This window comes from Triturus cristatus, chromosome 4_1 (genome assembly GCF_964204655.1).
Source record: "Triturus cristatus chromosome 4_1, aTriCri1.1, whole genome shotgun sequence".
Taxonomy (NCBI): Eukaryota; Metazoa; Chordata; class Amphibia; order Caudata; family Salamandridae; genus Triturus; species Triturus cristatus.
Genome location: NC_140585.1, coordinates 652,773,931 through 652,786,704, shown reverse-complemented (window position 1 = coordinate 652,786,704; position 12,774 = coordinate 652,773,931). Strand labels below are relative to the sequence as shown.

The window sequence follows — 12,774 nt, the reverse complement described above, 5'->3', positions numbered from 1 at the left end:
AGTGCAGGAAGGAGAGATGAGAAATATACTTCTTTCCATTGTGTTAATCGCTAGTTTTGAAGAAACCTTCTTAGACAAATCGTATTCTAACGGATGATATTTCTGGAGAAAGCTTGTGTTTAGCTGCATGGTGAGGCGTCGTGGGGAATAAAATAATTCTCAGCACAATTCTTTAAATGTTAGATAAAATTACAATAAATTGCAAAAAAGAAGAAATATGAAATAAAACAACAACAGGTGCCAGTGCAGTTTAATTGATTGCTACTCTGTCTTAAGCTAGGAGAAGGAAGAAAGAGACTGGGCCTGGCCACCCAGGACGACGAGAAGATGATATTGATCAGGTAATAGTGAGTCAGGATTTGGAAGATGTAAAGGAGGGGAGGGGAGGTAAGTGCCCACTCCACTTACCCCTCTTCCATGGCCTTGTCTTCCTGGCCACATTTGCACTTTAGGCATCAAAACCACATACAAACCCTGGAGCATGTGTAACTCATAGGAACGAGCATGCACCACCTGAGCGTATATGAGAAAAAATAAAATATTAGGCCCAGTAATAAACACACCTGTCGTGCATAGACTAAAGGATCTCTACAACATGTAATGGGTGCCTGAAGGCCCAACCTTGAGGACATCGACCTGAATTCAAAAGAAATCTAAAGGAATCTGCTGAATACCGAGTGAGAACTGCATGGTGCATAGTAAAATGCTTATGGAGGCCCAACCAGTATGGCTCTGGTAAAATCCACATACAGCTACATGCTGCTTCATTCATTCCATTCTTTGGTTCTTAGTTATAGAGTATTCGGATTTATGTAGACCCAGGCGACCCACTTTCAGAGACAGCAGTTGGCTTGTAAAATCACTCCAAGCAGTGACACTCAAGGCAATGCCACTCTATGCAGCACCACTCCGCTCCACACAATGCCACTCTATGCCACACCACTCTACACAGTGCCACTCCACGCAACGCCACTCCACACCGCTACACTCCGCACTCTACTCCACTCGACACAACACCAGTCTCCACAGCGCCACTTCGCGACACCCAACTCCACTCCAAGCAGCACCACTCCACGCAACACTACTCTACGCAACTCACTCTGCGACTCAACGCAACTGCACTCCATGTAACTACACACCACTCTATACCAAAATGTTACTTCTTAAACCCACCTTCACCCGGACATAATTTTATATTCTTCCCCAATCAATACATTTATCATGATTGTAGTAGCAAATTCTACCGATAAAAAAAGACAAAATTATTATTCATCTTTATTTTCAAAAAGTACCAAGTTACGGTTATTGGCATACAACACCATTTTGTCAACTCTATAGCATAATGTATTTACAGTGCTCAGAATACACTCACTGTCAAACAGCACCACCCCTTTGGCAAATAGCACACTGTTTATACATCATTCACATTTCATTTGTGTTAGAAATCAGGGTCTCAAGTTGGCAAAGGTAGGATTCGTTTAACCAAATAGGGGCCCTTGCTTCTAGTCAAGGTAAGGGGGAAGCACACTGTGGATAACCCCTGCTCACCCCCTTGGTAGCTTGGCACCAGCAGACAGGCTTATCCCTAAAGCAATGTGTAAAGTATTTGCACCAACACCCACAGTTACACAGTGAAGCACCACTAATGGACACCACACAGGTTACTATAAAAATAAAGTTATCTTTATCTAATATAAGGCAAGACTAAAAACAACAGAAATTCCACATACACAATTAGCTTCTCTTTAGGGATGTCTTTGATAAGGTTTGTGGTAGGAAAAAGGAACAGGCTTGTAGAGCCAGTATGGATGTAAACCCTGTTTCAACCGTATGGTAAGTCACCTAGAAACAAGCTGTGGGCTTTAAATACTGTTGTCCTTAATATCGGGCACTTATCTCTGGTGTGCAGGACCCCTCTCACCCTTCAATCTGTTTTAAGAAAAATTACTGGGCCCCCAACTGCGTCGTCAGTCGAAATGCTGACTTGATCATCAGCGATTGCCAAAATATGCCCCAAATGCTGTAGGAATACCACAGATTGTTCCAACCCAGACCCGGGTACTGCTGCTCCTCTTGGGGCAAGTATCGGCCACTCCGATCACTCGGGCGCAGGCTCTCTCTTGGCGAGGCCGACCGGGACACTGCCTCTCTCCCACCCCGCCCAGGTTATGGCACACAGCAGCGCTGGACCGGAGTCCGAGCGGTTACCTGGGGGGTTGCAACGTCGTCTTCGCTCCTCCCGCCGGACGTCTCACGGGCCGGCTTTGTCACCAACAGCTGTTCTCTCGTGGCGGAGTCTGGTTGCGCAGCGACATCTCGCGCTTCCTGTCTTCAGTATGGCTCCTTCTGGTGACGAGCCCCTCGTTGCTAGGCAACGCCCCATGCTGGTATGGATCTCAGCATGGCTTCCTCTCTCCGACTTGGCAATGAGGCCCTGCTGGGCAGCACCCTCTGCAGCAACGCTGCCTCGTGAATGCCTCCTGGTTGCCAGGCAACGTCCTGCAACCAACTATTACCACACGGCTTTCCATGCTGATAGCGATCTCACTAACGACTCGGGCCAGCCGTGGTGATGGCCTTGCAGTTGTTCACAAGCAGTTCCCCAGGCACGAGCACACGCACACCACGGCGTGGAGGGGTTCTGTGGGAGGCGAAAGGATTCTTCAGCACGGCGAGCCTGAGGAAGGGTGCCCAGCCACACACAGCTATCTTTTTGAAGTAGTGTAAAAACAAAGCACTATTCAGCAAGTGCGAGTCCCATACACCTTGGAAACTTTTTGTATCCGTGTGTTTCAGCAACAGGAGGCCAGCTCTCATCAGGCCCTTGGAAACTTGTTCCTTCAGGACACAGCACACAGCAAAGTCCTTAGAAAGCTGGGAGGGACACAGCAAAGTCCCTTGTCCTCTCCTCAGTTAAATCAGCAAACTGCAGGCCAGCCCCAGAGCACACAGCAAGGGCAGTACTTCTCCTCAGTCTCTTCAGCTGTTCATCTTTGGCAGAGGTTCCTCTTGAGCACAAACTAGTCTAATTTTACAGGGGTTTCAGCTCTTACTTTTATACCCCAAATGTCTGTGTTCTCTATGTGTTAGGAGGTCCTGGACTCAGTTCAAGCCAGTTCTGTGTGCACTCTGCCAGTGCACAACTTCTCCCTTTGTGAATGTGGGCCAGGGTTTTCTGACGCACCGCAGGTGGTGGAGCCAGCATTGTGGAAGGCAGGCACAGCCCTATTCAGGCCCAAGGTGCTACTCCTCCCGCCACTCCAAATGCAGATAGGTCTATTCAGCCTAGTGCTGACTCACCCAGACTCCTGGAGCCACCCCAGCCCCTGTCACTCTCAAGCCAGACAGTCAAACTGGCAGGAGCACACAGAAAGGTTGAACAAGAAAATAGCCACTTTCTAAACGAGCTATTTTCTTTTTTTTTTCAAAGTATTTTATTAAATTTATTTTATAAGCAAATACATTAGCATTTCTGTTACAGGGTTAGCCAAAACGTAGTTTGTAGGGCTGTGTTTTAAGTCCCATGAGTCTCTTTACTACACAGAACCTTTCTTGTATTCTTTCTTCATTCCTTTCTCTCCTGCTTCTTTCTATCTCCCTTTGCCTAATTTTCAGCAAGTCAAGTCAGAAGGGATTAGCTAAAAGAGCTATTTTCAAACACAAAATTTAAAAACCATCTTTACTAAAAGATGTGTTATTAAATTCTGAGTTCAGGGATTCCAGACTCCATAGTCCTATCTCACTCCTATGGGAAGATATGCAGGTAAACATGTTACACAATGTTCCCCATTCTGGCCTATGGGCAAGATGGCTTCTCAATAGTGAACAACGAAATTGGCCAGTATTTCACTATCAGGACATGGTACACACATCAGTACATGTCCTACCTTTCACATACACTGCACCCTGCCCAGGGGGTATCTTGGGCCTGCTATAGGGTGTCCTATGTGCACAGAAAGGGAGAGCTATGGCCTGGAAAGTGGGTGTACTTGTCAGGTCAAGTTGGCAGTTAGCAACTGTGCACAGGCACTGCGGTGGCAGGCCCGAGGCATCTCTTTGGGGCTACTCATGTGGGTGGCACAATCAATGCTGCAGGCCCACTAGTAGCATTTGACTCACCAGCCCGGGCACACTTAGTGCACTTTACTAGGGACCTACTGGTAAGACAAATATGCCAATCATGGATAACCAATCACCAAAACAATTTATATAGGGAGCACTTGCACTTTGACACTGATCCGCAGTGGCAAAGTGCCCAAAGCATCTAAATCAGCAAAAACGAAATCTAGCATAGCATCAAAAACAAAGGGGGTGGAGGCAAGAAGTCAGGGAAAACCATACCAAGGAAGCCAGGTCTAACACTTCGCTTAATCCTTCTATACTTATATCACTCTTTTAAACTCGTGTGACACATCAAATTCACGATAAGTATGAAGATCATCCACCTGACATTTCATTCCCATGTGCTTCATCAATTTATATTAAAGCTAACACACATGCATTCTGCACCCCACTCATCCTCCCCTCTCATCCCGCCCCTGGGCTTGGGTAAGTGGAATTAATTGGGGTACCCATTTAGCCCATTATACCATCCTCCTATAGGTCGGTAATGAGAGCTTCAAATCTATTTCTTCTCTATCTCTTTTGAATCGTTTGTTAACTATCTCACATAATTCTCTCTATGGGGCATTCGCCTTCCGTAAGGTAGAGATACAACAGGGGAATAAAAAAATTATGCAATTCTCTCCATGGATTCCATCACTGAAATAACCATCAGTTTCTTGTCTACATAGCTTTTGGAATATATAGCCCTGTTTGTGAAGTACAAAGAGTACAAATATAATGCATGAGTGAAGTGATAAATAGATGGTGATTGCTGGTGCAAATATTTAAAAAAGTGCCGGAAACTGGTGCAAAGCCTTAATTTGTCATTTACTTTCGCGTGCAAAACCAGCCGCTTTGCGTAACTTTGCTTCAAGTGGGCAGCCCATAGACAGTACATGGGTGTTCCCAAACTACGATCCATGTTTTTGGATATAAAGCCATATCTACTAACAATGGTAAGATAAATGTTTTATTTCTCAAAACGTTTCAAACATTCAGTCCAAGTGGGAATAGTTTCAATGTTAGTCTACGTATAGTATTTTGCACTAGAATGACACTCTTCCCAGGCAAAACCTGTGCTAGACTCACAAACACACCTTTTCCCTATGGTGCGAATGTGTGCGTGGCACTAGGCAGCCAGTGGTTGGGAAGAGAGCTTCAGCACTATATCTTTGTAGATATGGTGCTGTCCCGCATTATTCCTTTTAACGAAACACAGCTGAGCAGCTTTGGTTGCTGTGATGCATGACATAATAGTAAATCTGACCAGAGTGAGCTATAGATTCCGGTTGTAGAACTGAGAGTGAAGTCAAACGTGAAGTTGTTTATATGAGCCTGCCTCAGGTACTGGCAAATAAAAGGAGTGCCAAATGCTAAGTTTTTACCTGTTTTTGGTGGCACTTCTTGCCTCTTTCTTCCACCAGTATACCATTCCTGTCCCATTACTTCACTCAAGCAAGTTCTATTTCATCCCAGTTTTCTCTTCATTGTCACCATTTTTTTCTCTTTAACTTTCTACTTTTTCCTCCCTTTTCCGCCTTATTTTCTGTTACTCTGGGTGAAAGTCGGATGATGAACAGTAAGTGTCAGTTTTTAAAAGCCAGAGGGATGGTCAGACCCCCGAATGTGTAGTTGGCTATGTTGAAATTATGATCCTGCTTAAAAAGGTGGAATACACTGCAATGTTTTGTGGGAGACGTACGTATGTTCGAAGGACATTGAAGATTGTGCTGTGAAAGAGAGCATGCCAATAGTAAAGGAACTGCTGTGCTAAACTCAAAAGTGTAGTGCATTGCACTTGAGTTTTTTAAACACCGATCATTTAACAGAGAAACGTTGACAGTGATGATTCCTTGATTGAGAAGGTATTTCAGAATGTACACATTCATGGAAAAACATTCAAACACCAGCTACCTGACAGGTAAAGCATTTCAAAGCTGACCCCTTCACGGAGAAAGTATACCATCTGTGGCTACCTGCTGGAGAAAGTGTTTGCAGTCTGACCCCTTCATGGAGAAAGTATACCATCTGTGGCTACGTGCTGCAGAAAGTGTTTACATTCTGACCACTTGATGGAGAAAGTTTTCGAGCGGTGGCTACCTGCTGAAGAAAGTGTTTCTATTCTGGCCACTTGATGGAGAAAGTATTTTCTTGGTGGCTTCCTGCTGGAGAGACAGTGTTTCCATTCTGATCACCTGATGGAGAAAGTATTCCAGTGGTAGCTACCTGCTGGAGAAAGTGTTTACATTAAGATCACCTGATGGAGAAAGTATTCCATCGGTGGCTACCTGCTGGAGAAAGTGTTTCCATTCTGACCACTTGATGGAGAACATTTTCGAGTGGTGGCTACCTGATGGAGAACGTGTTTCCATTCTGACCACATGATGGAGAAAGTATTAAAGCAGTTTGTACCTGCTGGAGAACATTTTTGATTCTGATCATTTGATGGAGAAAGTATTCCACTGGTGGTTACCTGCTGGAGAAAGTGTTTGCATTCTGTTTACTTGATGGAGAAAGTACTCCATCAGTGGCTACCTGCTGAAGAATGCATTTCAATTCTGACCACTTGATGGAGAAATTATTCGAGTGGTGGCTACCTGCTGGAGAAAGTTTTACATTCTGATCACTTGATAAAGAAAGTATTCCAGCGGTGGCGACCTGCTGGTGAAAGTGTTTCCATTCTGACCACTTGATGGAGAAAGTATTCCAGCGGTGGCTTCCTGCTGGAGAAAGTTTTACATTCTGATCACTTGATAAAGAAAGTATTCCAGCTGTAGCTACCTGCTGGAGAAAGTGTTTCCATTCTGACCATTTAATGGAGAAGGTATTCAAGTAGTGGGTATCTGCTGGAGAAAGTCTTCCATTCTGATCACTTGATGGAGAAAGTTTTCCAGTGGTGGCTATCTGTTGGATTAAGTTTTTGCATTCTGATCACTTGATGGAGAAAGTATTCCATTGGTGGGTTCCTGCTGGAGAAAGTGTTTTCATTCTGACTACTTGATGGAGAAAGCCTTCCAGCAGAGGCTTCCTTCTGGAGAACGTTTTCCATTCTGATCACTTGATGGAGAAAGTATTCCAGCAGTAGCTCCCTACTGGAGAAATAGTTTCCACTCTGATCTCTTGGTGGAGTAAGTATTCACAATCTGAAGGCATGAGAAAGACATTCTCCAATCTTGCAGAGGGTGCAGAATACCGCTACCCTTAAGCTCCTAAATATTCCTAGGCGCTATCCTCTGGGTTGCGCTCTTGCAGAGCTCCATTGGCTCCCTATTCAGGCTAGAGTGGCCTTTAAAGTCTTATACTTCTTTCATAGAATAGTAATCGTGAAAGGTCCCCGATACCTGCTCCCCTAATTATACTCTATCGACCCAATCACAGTCTTAGATCATTGGGAACAGCTAAATTGACGATCTCCAAAGTTCACAGAGCGCGTTTGGGTGCCAGATCCTTTAGCTGCTAGCGGCTAAAATGTGGAACCTTCTCCCCTTGGATCTCAGAACGCAGGCCTAAGAAGTGCAGTTTCGTAGGAATTTAAAAACCGTGGGGCTCATTTATGAGCCCCTGAGTCACTTTTGCGTCGCCGGTGCGTCACTTTTTGTGACGCACCAGTGGCATAAAACATGCGCCATGTTGCGCCATATTTACAAAGTGACGCATCTAGGTAGATGCGTCACTTTGTAAACCCCTGCGCCACATTATACCTGCGCCAGGTATAATGTATGCAAGGGGGGCGTTTTGATGCAAGAAAGGGTCGTAGAAGTGACGCAGTGAAATCTACGAGATTTCACTGCGCCACTTTTAGTGTGCAAATGCGTCAATTTCTTGCGCCTGCCTCACAGCAGGCGTAAGACTGACGCAGGCCCTTTCACATGGGGCTTGCCCCATGTGAAAGGACACATTGCTGGAGTTGCGTCACTTTTGTGACACACTCCAGCGATGCGTCACTTTTGCGCCAACAGATACGTCAGAAATACTGACGTATCTGTGACTCCTTGCGACATGATGCATCACTGTAAATATGACGCATCACTGGAGTCGCAGGGAGGGCGCAGTGAAAAGTGGCGCATCACTGTTTTCACGCAGTGATGCGTCACGTTTCATAAATGAGGCCCCCCGTTCTTCTGGCAAGCCAAGGTCATTTAATGACTATCACTTGCTTGTTGTATAGTATACTTCAGATATAACCAGGCGCTTTACAAATTTATAACATAACATAAAATAACATTGGGTGCAAACTGTGTCCCGCTAAATACCGATAGTGCTGGGTGGAGTAGTAGCTGGTGCATGTTTGTGTGGTTTAAACCTTAGAATGGAGGATAATGCAAACTTGCATGTTTCCAAATAAGCGCATGCTTAAAATTCTGATTATTAGTTACATCATTGATTAAATGATTTTCGTCAGGTTTGGGTGAAAATTTTGGGGCTTATTTATGACCCCTTGCGTCACTTTTGCGCCGCCGATGCGTCACTTTTTGTGACATACCAGCGGCGTAAAAAATGTGCAATGTTGCGTCATATTTACAAAGTGACGCATGTAGGTAGATGCGTCACTTTGTAAACCCCTGTGCCACATTATACCTGCGCCAGGTGTAATGTATGCAGGGTGGGCGTTCTGACGCAAGTAGGCCTCGTAGAAGTGATGCAGTGAAATCTATGAGATTTCACTGCGTCACTTCTAGGACGCAAATGCGTCAATATCTCATGCCTGCTTCACAGCAGGCGTAAGACTGACGCAGGCACATTTCACTTGGGACTTGTCCATGTGTAATGACCCATTGCTAGAGTTACGTCACTTACGTGACACACTCCAGCAATGCGTCATTTTCTGCGCCTACAGATACGTCAGAAATACTGACGTATCTGTAACTCCTTGTGACACGATGCGTCATACTGTAAATATGACGCATCATTGGTGTCGCAAGGAGGATGCAATGAAAAGTGATGCATCGCTGCTTTCACGCAGCGATGCGTCACTTTTCGTAAATGAGGCCCTTTGTGAGCAAGTAGCACAGGGTGCGTAATTGGTGCCCAACTTCGAATCCCGTTTCCGTACAAATGAGATTGGTACTGGCAATGGACCGAGGGCCTTAATACAAGAAATATTCATCTGGGTGCTGCTTGTTAGTAAATTCATCACTGAGGAAATGTCATAGGTGCACCTGCTTCACACATTATGAAGTTCAGGTTTGTTATTAAATATCAAACTCCGTGTAAGAAAAAGCTATTATTCATATATGAAAAATATTAAAATCGTTACGTCTGATGTAAGAAAATGCGAACAACCGGAATGAAAAATCTTTCAAAACTTTTTAATGTTTATTTTCCTACCTTTGTTTTGACAGGATCGCAATCTATTTTTAATTTGGGTTAGCGTTGAGGCATCCCGGAAAATGCGCACTTGGAGAAAAACAGCCAGATGTGGCACAACACTTAACGACTGTTCCTGGCATCCTGCCCTTTTTCTGGCAGCTAAGAAACCATTAAAATAGAAACAATGTGGAACTGACATCGGAGCTCAAAAGAAACCTCCACTGTGTCCACTTTTTCCTCTGCCATTTACAGTGCTGAGTGGGTAGAAATCGACAAAGCAAAGACACTTCAGAATCTTTTGTGGCCCTTCAGAGTGTTCAGCCGGTGCTTGAGAGTCAGTGGATGTATAATTTTCTCTTCCCAAAGAATTGTCTTTAGCTCTGTTAAAATTGTCTCAGAAACAATCTTTTATAGGTGATTATCTGTGTGGGCATTTTTTATTTACATGTCATGTTTTTTTATAGACTTTGTCTTATAGTAAGTGAATTGATTTTGTGGCAGAATCCTTCAAAAGGCAATGGCAGGGAAGGTTGAGAATACTGTATGATTGCTAAGCAAATTCCCTTTTTCTGCATGGTTACCTCAGATGTTGTGCTATTTTCATGTGTGTTTGCTGGTATCAAGACTCTATCAAGAATCTATCTATGCAATAGCTAATCAGTGTGCTATGGCCCTAAAATGTCCTATTCTGCTGTCCTGTAAGACTATAGTAAATGACACAAAAAATGCATCTCAGATATTAAAATTAAATGTAATTTGTGGGATGCAGTGTGTATTTACTAAACCCATATATATGACAAAAATATATGTCTGGTAGGAACACCACTGTGTGCTCACTGGACCACAGGTTAAATGCTTCGGAGTGACACACAACATAAAAAAAGAGCCTTTGCCATGTAGAAAAAACCTATTTTTATAAATTCATGTCAGCACTAATGCATACTTTATAAGCCCCTAAAAATACAGTGCACTTCATATCAGGGTTTGATTGATCTCAGAATGAAATAAAACCCCAAAACGATATCACCACTCTAAATGCATTGCTAAACGTTTCAATGAACAGGCCTAAATGGGATCAAAATCATCATTTCCTTTCTCCACCTGGGAGAATGCTAGAAAATTGCTTTAACATTACTTCCTACTTTATCTCCAAAATCTGCTGGAAATATTAAATATTTGACCAGGACAACTGCTTGGTGTATCTGACTTCTGGTCCAAAACGGTCAGTCTGAGATTGCACCTAGGTCAATGTCAAAATTGAACTGTTGTTTTTCAATTACCCTTTACATTTTCTAGGCATTTTTTGCCTCAAAACTCCAAATTGCCATATCTCCGGTTCCCTTGAAATTATTGTAAATAACGTGGGAGGTCACTGATCTTGCTGTCTTTTTGCTCATTGCATTGCTATCTGTTTTTCAAAATTATTCTGGGAATTTTATTGTGCTTATTTCTTGACTTTAGAATTGTTGGTGCTGCTTGAAGCTAACACACACCTCTCTGGAGATTGCCTGCTGCTTGGCCCATAGCTGCCAATGGTTGGGCAGAGACTCTCAGAAATGTGACTTAAGCAGATTGTATTTATTAAGTCTGTAGCAGTCATTTCCTCCCAAATTAATAAACCAATTTTTGAATATTACTCAAAATGTTTTAGTTTAATTTTTATGATGAATATTTTCAGATTAGAGATCTGCTTTGCCCATGTAATTGCATAAAAGGAATAGCTGGGCCTGAAGGATGATTTCAAGAAGGAATAGAAATTCCTTGGACACATTCATGGGTGCATCTACCAGTGCCATCATTAGAGGCCAGTGTGCTGCAGGAATGCCACCCAATGAGGAAGGCCACTGTATCTGATAATAGAGAGTTTGTGATCTCTGGGCCAGAAGAAAGCTGACAGAACCATCATAAGGAAAAGAGAAATGTAGGAAGCGGTTGGACTCTTTGGGCAGAAGCAATTGTATGTACAAGCCTGTTCCAAGATGGTGGAGCCCATAGTAGGCTGTTGCAATCCCTTTCCATGATGGCAGACCCATTGTAAACAACAGGGCCTTCTCAATCCGAAGATAATGATGCCCATTTGCTGATTCACGGCAAACCTTGGTTTCATAGCACATTCCTGAACAAAAGACGTGCAAAAGATAAGTACATTTCTTTTTTAACCAAAGGTCAATGCCTTATGAACAACATTATCATAATGCAGCATTAACATTTTAGTTGTTTCATTAACTATATATGTATGCACATACACACGCGCACACACACACACACACACATATTTGCCCTTGTCATGTGTGTACCCACGCTGAAGTCATAAGATATGAGAAATCCATCCTACTCATGAGACATTTGCACTGATGCTGCCAGTGCTGTCCTTTCCTTTTCCCATGCTGTACATGTGTTACATGGGTTAGTGGAGGTTGGGAAGGCCTCTCAACTTTACAGAACGCAAGTATATATTAGCAATTTTTTAATTAATGCAAGTTTGATTACGGATTCTATGAACAGTTTCCCTTAATCTTCATATTATGTAACGATATAAGAGAACAAATAAAGGATGGGTATGCTATCCCTAGGCCTCCTCTTATACTTTTCCGAACCATTTTATTGTTTTGCTGCTGTGTCTGCCGCCCAATCAGATGTTCCAAAAAATGTTCAGCTGACATGGATTCACAGCTGGCAACCTCACAAGGCACAACAATTGTCTGGAGAAGGTGAACTACCTGTACCTTAGCCTGCAAATATCTAGTAAATAACAGCAATGAAGATATTACCTCTTCTTAGAAGGTATGTTGATGTTAGAAATACAAATATTTAGTGACTCATATCTCGAAGTAGCAGAGGAGGAAAGATACAGACCATCAGCATTAGTATCTCATAATAAATACTGTAGTAGAAAATTTCTTTCTTCAAAAAAATCTACACACTACAGAGTAAGGCAGTACCTACCTATCACCAAGGAATTTCCAATCAGATATACGATAAAGGCAGAAGCCGTGGAAATTAAATGTATGGGTTACATCAACTACTTTTCTTCACTGACTACAAGCAAAATAGGACAATGCCCCATCATCCAAAATGCCTATTTTGAAAATATGTCAAGAGTCACACTTTAAGCCAGGGTCATATTAATGACTAGAATGCCCACAAATACTATTGCAAGAGGGACAGTCTTACGCGCACAATTAGCTGTATGCATGATTCACTGTAATGCTTAAAATGTCCACCTCATTTTTAATAGTGTCAACACCACCTCCATTTTTCAATGTCAATCTCACTCTCAATTGTTCTCTAATTCAATAGATCCACTTTACTCTCACCCAAATCTTCTCTTTACATTCCATCTTGTTGGTCCATGCCACT

General features: G+C 43.1%; 1 protein-coding gene across 3 annotated transcripts in view; it reads right to left on the bottom strand.

Moving 5' to 3' along the window:
• The window catches only part of ADAMTS20 (ADAM metallopeptidase with thrombospondin type 1 motif 20), a 1,386,529-nt gene that overhangs the window by 1,273,952 nt on the left and 99,803 nt on the right, over nucleotides 1-12,774 (bottom strand). Inside the window, exon 1 of one of the 3 annotated variants that reach the window (XM_085653053.1) lies at nucleotides 2,209-2,361. The exons of the other annotated variants lie outside the window; for them this stretch is intronic. The gene's annotated coding sequence lies outside the window, so the exon portion shown is untranslated. Of the gene's footprint in view, nucleotides 1-2,208; nucleotides 2,362-12,774 lie in introns of those variants that run through there. 3 annotated transcript variants of the gene reach the window in all.